At 32.6% G+C, this 9,686-nt stretch overlaps 1 protein-coding gene across 1 annotated transcript in view; it reads left to right on the plus strand.

Annotated features, from left to right (window-relative positions):
* Positions 1-9,686, plus strand: part of eIF5B (eukaryotic translation initiation factor 5B) — a 75,185-nt gene that overhangs the window by 19,289 nt on the left and 46,210 nt on the right. The window lies entirely within an intron of this gene.

Here is a 9,686-nt window from a genome sequence, read left to right on the forward strand (position 1 = left end):
CGATCGATTCGCTGCCGTTTAAACCGCGAACGCCTCGCGCGTTCCTCATCTGTCCTAGGCTCTGAGAAATTGGCATTTTCTCTCGAGAAATCGTCGCACTCTATGGTGTCTCCCTTTCATCTACCTTGGCATTAGCATGGGACACCGTAGAAAAGGTTCTAGTAAATAAATAGTAGATTCATTCGAGGTTAGGTTAGGTAGAGACATCGAAATCTCGTCACGACTTCGCGACGCATCTAGAAGATTGATAGGGACTCGAGTAAAATGATCGGGTGAAACGTGACATTTGGCAATATTCTATCACGTTAGATCTTGAACGTATGTTCTTTAATATTTTAAGATACAAATATTCCTTTTTAGTTCGATTCTAGCGACTTTCAATGAAATAATAGACACTATTCCTGGATATGCACCTTTGATAGGTCTATCACTATTTTGCCTACTTAAAGAATGCGAAATTGAGGACAAAGGAATGGTTCCTGTATTAAACTTTGAATTTCACTATGCAGTAAACGTAGTTATTGTAGAATAATAAATATCATAAATGAAATTAGTTCAGCCGTTGATGAACTGAATAGTGTGCATCTCGAGTTATGTTGCACGCCAGTTTGCAAAACAACGGGTTCACAATTTTGGAAGCCTACCCTTCTTCTAGACCAATCTAATCTCGTTATTTTATGCACCATTAAGAACAGAAAAATCGTCATTTGGAGCTCTATTTTTCCTGAACCTCTATCTGTAACTCCTCTGGGATACTCGTTGCCTTGACTTAGGGCTGTCGACGAGTGCTTGAAAATGGAAAGCAGCGTCGAGGATTGAGATTTACGAAACGGCGGGTGTTTCGAGAGTTGCTGGAGTAGTAAACGTCGTGGTTTGGAAAATTGGAGGAGATTATCGAGTCGGTCCCATCGCCGGCCGGGTTCCTTCTCTCTTTCTCGTAGGAGTAAACTGGTGGGTAGCCGTTCTTTGCAGCCTCGCCTTACGCGGTAGCACGCAAACGCTACAGGTTGCCTAGCCTCGAATTCGTAGGCGTCGCGATGCCATTAGCAGCCTGCAAATTCCCGTAAACAAAAATTCCAGGTATATTCTCGTGAAACACGCCCACGTGGTGGCCGTGCCGCGGACCTAAATGATTTACTAGGCAAACGGTTCGCCTCCGAATAGTCGCGTTCTTTGCGCAAGATCGTTTCAAATTTTCGTGCGTGGGAACGGCTTGATTTATCTGGACATAAGTGTTCCCGGCGCTCGTTTAAGGAACATTCAATTATTGGCTTGACAACATTCAATTATTTCGTCAAACTCGAACGCCAGCCCATTGTCATGCCGTTCCTCCTCCTCTGGCAGGCCCTTGCCATTTCGCCGGGCCACACGCTGCTTTTCTCCTCCCGTTTTTCGTCAATGTCACGTCCAATCCGATTTATCGGTATCACTGACGATTTTCTGGTCTCGATCGTGGATTTATAGATTTTCCGGTATCAATCGTGACCGCAGGTTGCACACGCGAGTGTGAATAACGTCTACCGGTTGGTGTCGCAGTCTCCTACCTAGATGGTTATTGAGAGGCGTTGAAAATCGGTCGACTCTCATCGTTTTCCCGTATCTCCGCGATCGTGACAGGATTCGACACGGTATGACATACGGCGACGCGACCAGAGGAAAAATCGTGACGGAGCTGGCGGCGGCGGCTTTCGAGCGGACGGTTACGTTCCGGATGCAAATGCGGGCATAAATTACTGGATTCAATAATATCGAAGCGTATGTGGGTGATAGCGACGCGTAAAATTCGTTGCGAGCACGTCGCGTATCCTCTGGCTGCGTGTGCAACGAGCGTTTCTCGCCCGCGCGTAGAAAGCAGCTCCGACCACGTTGCTGGCCCACGCGTCCTCGACTCCAAACCGAGAGTGCACACTTCTTTCGGCCCTACCCTGCGTTTTCGCTGCGTTTTCGCCTTTATTTCAACTCGCCTCGAATTCCATCCACGGGCTATGGGGTCCTGTAACGCGTAACAGACGTAACTCTGCTCGATACCTGTGGAAGGTACGCTTGGAGCAGATGTTACCGGGGTATCTTGCTTAGAGAGGTTAGAATCCGAGTTTTATCGTGTTTAATAATGAGGTTCTTTATTGAGAATTCTGATTTTGAGGTTAGAGGTTTGAGGTTAGGTTTATCTCAATTCTAAATCTTGAGGTTTGAGGTTAGAATCATCTCAATTCTAAATTTATACTAAAAATGCCAAAATCAGCCAATCCAGTAGATACTACACTTATACCTAGTGTACACATTCTCCATATTTAATCGTTTTTCTTCGAGGACGGTAATTCTAACCTCAAACTTCAATTTTAAATCTTGAGGTTTGAGGTTAGAATCATCTCAATTCTAAATCTTGAAGTTCGAGGTTAGAATTACCGTCCTCGAAGGAAAACGATTAAATATGGCGAATGTGTACACTAGGTATAAGTGTAGTATCTATTGGATTGGCTAATTTTGGCATTTTTAGTATAAAATGGCGTCGATAATTGCTCCTGGGTCGTTGTTCTGTTGAATTTATTTAGGAGAAGGTTCTTCGAGTAGAATTTTGTTACGTCATGAAATTGGAGGTTAGAATCACCGACCTAGAATGTGTAATTAAATATGGCGAATATATATAGCATATGTGTAAGCATAGTACCTATTGGGTTGCCTAACAAGCAATCTCGGTGTTTTTAGTATAAACTGGAGTCATAATTGCTTCTGGATCGTTGTTGAGTTGAATTTAATAGTAAGAAGATTTTCGAAATAGAATTTTAAGTCTCGAAATTTGAAGTTAGAATTATGAATTTGAAATGCATAATTAAATACGGTCAATATATATAGTACGTGTTTACGTATAGTATCTATTGAGTTGTTTAATAAGCAATCCTGGTATTTTTGGTATAAAATGGAGTCGATAATTGCTTCTAGATCGTTGTTGAGTTGAATTTAATAGTAAGATTTTCGAAATAGAATTTTAAGTCTCGAAATTTGAGGTTAGAATTATGAATTTGAAATGCATAATTAAATACAATCAATATATATAGTACGTGTTTACGTATAGTATCTATTGAGTTGTTTAATAAGCAATCCTGGTATTTTTGGTATAAAATGGAGTCGATAATTGCTTCTGGATCGTTGTTCCGTTGAATTTAATAGCAAGATGTTGTTCAGCTGGAATTTTGTTAAGTCTTGAGATTGGAGGTTAGAATTACCGACCTGGAATGTGTAATTAAATATGGTAAATATGCATAGTAGGTATAAGTATAGTATCCATTGAGCTTGCTAACCGCTAATCTTGGTACTTCTCGCATAAAGTAATGATATTTTTTATAAACAAAAGAAGGATTATTGAATAATGTATTAATCATTTCGGCCTATAATTTTTGGCCATCTCGCGAGCAGCTGCGAATTTTAATTGGCACGTGATTATATATTATTGAATAGGTCAGGAACACTGCTTTATAGAGAGAAGAGAAAGCACATGTTTCATTGGACAACCTAATAATATAACACGGTATAAAATATATCAAATATAATATTAAACATTATATTAAATATAATATTAAACATCTATAAACGTGATATAAATATATACAAAATATATTAATTGAAATAGCACAGCAAAAATAGATAGCCAAACGCGTTATAACAAAAATTTAATAACAAATTAACGATTTTAGAACTTTATATGGATATACCAAAATTAAAAATTGGGTGAAAACACTATCCCTAATTTTAATTTTGATTCACGTATCTAAGAAGATAAAAAGACTATTTTGTTCTATATCAAGAAATTAGAAATATAAATTATTCTATTTATCACAATCACGTTTCTATACAAATAAAAATCGAGACGAATTATATTAATCCTTTGCACTCGGCAGGAAAATAGCAATTTGGATACTTTCTGCCATAAGGTTGACGACATTTTTAAAACGGTAATTAAAAGAAATCGCATGCAATTTAGGACGTAGAATTATTTTACTTCGATATTCCACGCATGATTGAGTAATTGTAAATTTGATATATTAATTAACATTCATCTTTAGAATCCGATTAAATGGCAACTGAGAGGTGCCTTTCGAGTGCAGAGGGTTAAAATTCTATTTTTACCAATTACAATAATATCACAATCGTGTTTCTATTCATAAATAAAAATCGAGTCGAATTCTATCAAAAATTCCATTTTCGCCAATTGCAATAATATCACAATCCTCTTTCTATTCATAAATAAAAATCGAGTCGAATTCTATCAAAAATTCCATTTTCGCCAATTGCAATAATATCACAATCCTCTTTCTATTCATAAATAAAAATCGAGACAAATTCTATTAAAAATTCTATTTTCTCCAAGTGTAATAATATCACAACCACGTTTCTATCCAAATAAAAATCGAGACGAATTATATCAAAATTCCATTTTCGCAAATTACAATAATATCACAATCGTGTTTCTATTTATAAATAAAAATCGAGACAAATTCTATTATAAATTCTATTTTCTCCAAGTGTAATAATATCACAATCACGTTTCTATCCAAATAAAAATCGAGACGAATTATATCAAAATTCTATTTTCGCCAATTGCAATAATACCACAATCGTGTTTCTATTCATAAATAAAAATCGAGACGAATTCTATCAAAAATTCTATTTTCTCCAATTGCAATAATATCACAATCTTGATTCTATTCATAAATAAAAATCGAGACGAATTCTATCAAAAATTCTATTTTCTCCAATTGCAATAATATCACAATCTTGATTCTATTCATAAATAAAAATCGAGACGAATTCTATCAAAAATTCTATTTTCTCCAATTGCAATAATATCACAATCTTGATTCTATTCATAAATAAAAATCGAGACGAATTCTATCAAAAATTCTATTTTCTCCAATTGCAATAATATCACAATCTTGATTCTATTCATAAATAAAAATCGAGACGAATTCTATCAAAAATTCTATTTTCTCCAATTGCAATAATATCACAATCTTGATTCTATTCATAAATAAAAATCGAGACGAATTCTATCAAAAATTCTATTTTCTCCAATTGCAATAATATCACAATCTTGATTCTATTCATAAATAAAAATCGAGACGAATTCTATCAAAAATTCTATTTTCTCCAATTGCAATAATATCACAATCTTGATTCTATTCATAAATAAAAATCGAGACGAATTCTATCAAAAATTCTATTTTCTCCAATTGCAATAATATCACAATCTTGATTCTATTCATAAATAAAAATCGAGACGAATTCTATCAAAAATTCTATTTTCTCCAATTGCAATAATATCACAATCTTGATTCTATTCATAAATAAAAATCGAGACGAATTCTATCAAAAATTCTATTTTCTCCAATTGCAATAATATCACAATCTTGATTCTATTCATAAATAAAAATCGAGACGAATTCTATCAAAAATTCTATTTTCTCCAATTGCAATAATATCACAATCTTGATTCTATTCATAAATAAAAATCGAGACGAATTCTATCAAAAATTCTATTTTCTCCAATTGCAATAATATCACAATCTTGATTCTATTCATAAATAAAAATCGAGACGAATTCTATCAAAAATTCTATTTTCTCCAATTGCAATAATATCACAATCTTGATTCTATTCATAAATAAAAATCGAGACGAATTCTATCAAAAATTCTATTTTCTCCAATTGCAATAATATCACAATCTTGATTCTATTCATAAATAAAAATCGAGACGAATTCTATCAAAAATTCTATTTTCTCCAATTGCAATAATATCACAATCTTGATTCTATTCATAAATAAAAATCGAGACGAATTCTATCAAAAATTCTATTTTCTCCAATTGCAATAATATCACAATCTTGATTCTATTCATAAATAAAAATCGAGACGAATTCTATCAAAAATTCTATTTTCTCCAATTGCAATAATATCACAATCTTGATTCTATTCATAAATAAAAATCGAGACGAATTCTATCAAAAATTCTATTTTCTCCAATTGCAATAATATCACAATCTTGATTCTATTCATAAATAAAAATCGAGACGAATTCTATCAAAAATTCTATTTTCTCCAATTGCAATAATATCACAATCTTGATTCTATTCATAAATAAAAATCGAGACGAATTCTATCAAAAATTCTATTTTCTCCAATTGCAATAATATCACAATCTTGATTCTATTCATAAATAAAAATCGAGACGAATTCTATCAAAAATTCTATTTTCTCCAATTGCAATAATATCACAATCTTGATTCTATTCATAAATAAAAATCGAGACGAATTCTATCAAAAATTCTATTTTCTCCAATTGCAATAATATCACAATCTTGATTCTATTCATAAATAAAAATCGAGACGAATTCTATCAAAAATTCTATTTTCTCCAATTGCAATAATATCACAATCTTGATTCTATTCATAAATAAAAATCGAGACGAATTCTATCAAAAATTCTATTTTCTCCAATTGCAATAATATCACAATCTTGATTCTATTCATAAATAAAAATCGAGACGAATTCTATCAAAAATTCTATTTTCTCCAATTGCAATAATATCACAATCTTGATTCTATTCATAAATAAAAATCGAGACGAATTCTATCAAAAATTCTATTTTCTCCAATTGCAATAATATCACAATCTTGATTCTATTCATAAATAAAAATCGAGACGAATTCTATCAAAAATTCTATTTTCTCCAATTGCAATAATATCACAATCTTGATTCTATTCATAAATAAAAATCGAGACGAATTCTATCAAAAATTCTATTTTCTCCAATTGCAATAATATCACAATCACGTTTCTATCCAAATAAAAATCGAGACGAATTATATCAAAATTCCATTTTCGCAAATTACAATAATATCACAATCGTGTTTCTATTCATAAATAAAAATCGAGACAAATTCTATTATAAATTCTATTTTCTCCAAGTGTAATAATATCACAATCACGTTTCTATCCAAATAAAAATCGAGACGAATTATATCAAAATTCCATTTTCGCAAATTACAATAATATCACAATCCTCTTTCTATTCATAAATAAAAATCGAGACGAATTCTATCAAAAATTCTATTTTCTCCAATTGCAATAATATCACAATCACGATTCTATCCAAATAAAAATCGATACGAATTATATCAAAATTCCATTTTCTCAAATTACAATAATATCACAATCCTGTTTCTATTCATAAATAAAAATCGAGACAAATTCTATGAAAAATTCTATTTTCTCCAATGGCAGTAATTACAATAATATCATAATCCTCTTTCTATTCATAAATAAAAATCGAGACAAATTCTATGAAAAATTCTATTTTCTCCAATGGCAGTAATAAAAAATCCGAACTTAGAATTACCATTTCTCATTCTTCACGTGTCACACGATCTTTCGAAGAGATAGATCCTACTCTATCCGTTTTCTCACAGTCGGAGAGCAGAATTTTAATCGATTTCAGCGTGGACGTAGGGTTACGTAACGGAGCACGGTAGATAGCGAATGCATAAACGATACTGAATAGATTCGGTCGTATCGGTGATTGTCGGGGTACTTTTTATTAGCGGACGATGATCCAGACCGGATGTCGAATATCACGAGTGGCGGTTGGCTTAGGTCAGTTCCCGAGCGGCCGTGTCGAATCTCGATCGGATCTGCATTCGCGGACGAGAAGATCGCGATGCTCGCGGCGTGTCGTGAAAGGAAGATCGCGCAGAAAAAGACGACACGCCTTATACGTGATTCCGCAAGCGTCGTGCGAATTTCGAGCGTCGTCGTCGTCGGCCATCGGACGCCTGGGTACGCGAGAACGCTATGGCTGCCATGGCCTAAATCACCGATTTTAACGTTAGTTTTACGAGACACTATCTGTATACCTATTTCTACGGACACCTGTCAAATTTGCAGCTAAAGCAAACGTCTAATTTAATTTTTTTAAAGTTTAATTTAAAAACAATCGCAATATTAACAGTCTTAACACATTGTGATCACAGCCCGAAAAAGAACAAACAGTAAAAGCAGGAGACTGTAATCTCAGTTGCGTGATAGACTGCAATGAACTGCATTCTGTGATTTTGAAGGAACTTGCTGCTCTTTACTTCATCCCATTTTTTAATTTTATCAGTTTTGACTTGTGTTTCTTTCCATTGCATTTTACCCATTTTGAAAATGGATTCGCGTAATTTCGTAAATTATCAAATCGACTAGTCCGCGAAAAGCTGGATTTGCCTGCTGTACGTTTAAATACTTGGAAAACCGTGCCCGCATGCAAAGTGTTAATATAAGTTAACTAATTTTGTTACCGTCGTATAACTGAAGCAACCCATCCATCAAATTGACGGGTTTCGTAAATCTAGTGTTAAAACTTTCCTTCAAAATTCCGCGATCAGCGTTATCTTCTTAGTCACACATCGTCTTAGTTTTCGCAATTTTAATATACACGTAATCGATCATTCAGTGTCCACCATTAACCCATTTTTCAAAGATTCTGCTGTTGACTGTTTGCACTCACTGTTGACCGTGGTAGATTTAGTATTAACCCATTGCACTCGAGGACTTTTTCGTCACAGAAAAATAGTAATTCGAAGACTTTCTGTCATAGAGTGGACGATATTTTTAAAATGATAATTCAGAAATCATATACAAATTATGACATAGAATTATTTTTCTTCGACATTCCGCGCATCGTTAGGTAATTTTAAATTTGATATATTAATTAACGTCGATCTTTAGAATCTGATTAAACGGTGACTGAGAATCACCTCTCGAGTGCGAAGGTTTAAAATGTTTTTAAATGACTTCGATATCGTATCTGTCAAAGGGAATTTGAGATGGGTTCTTGGATATCCCACTTTTGCAATTTTTGAATAAATTAATTAGTATTATATTCCAGTACAACTACAATATTTCAATAATAATAATAATAATATGATACATTAATTTAATTTACTTACATAAATTGCGATAATGCGATACAGTATAAAAAATAATAATACAGTGCAAATACAGTATTTCAAAAATAATAATGCAGTGTAATAACTTATTTAAATTACTCACGTGTATTGTAATAATTCGACTCAAATGCAGCATTTCAAAAATAATAATACGGTATAATAACTAAATTTATTTGCATAAACTGTAATAATTCGATGCGAATGCAGTATTTAAAAGATAATGATACGGTGTAATACCTAAATTTACTTGCATAAATTGTAATAATTCGATACAGATGCAGAATTTCAATAATAATAATAATAATATGATACATTAATTTAATTTACTTACATAAATTTCGATAATGCAGTACAGTATAAAAAATAATAATACAGTGCAAATACAGTATTTCAAAAATAATAATACAGTGTAATAACTAATTTAAATTACTTACGTATATTGTAATAATTCGACTCAAATGCAGCATTTCAAAAATAATAATACGGTATAATAACTAAATTTACTTGCATAAACTGTAATAATTCGATACAAATGCAGTATTTAAAAGATAATAATACGGTATAATATCTAAATTTACTTGCATAAATTGTAATAATTCGATACAAATACAGCATTTCAATAATAATAATTATAATAATAATAATAATAATAATAATAATAATAATAATAATATGATACATTAATTTAATTTACTTACATA

The sequence above is a fragment of the Eufriesea mexicana genome, unplaced genomic scaffold (genome assembly GCF_001483705.2).
Source record: "Eufriesea mexicana isolate 0111107269 unplaced genomic scaffold, ASM148370v2 scaffold9187, whole genome shotgun sequence".
NCBI classification, from domain to species: domain Eukaryota; kingdom Metazoa; phylum Arthropoda; class Insecta; order Hymenoptera; family Apidae; genus Eufriesea; species Eufriesea mexicana.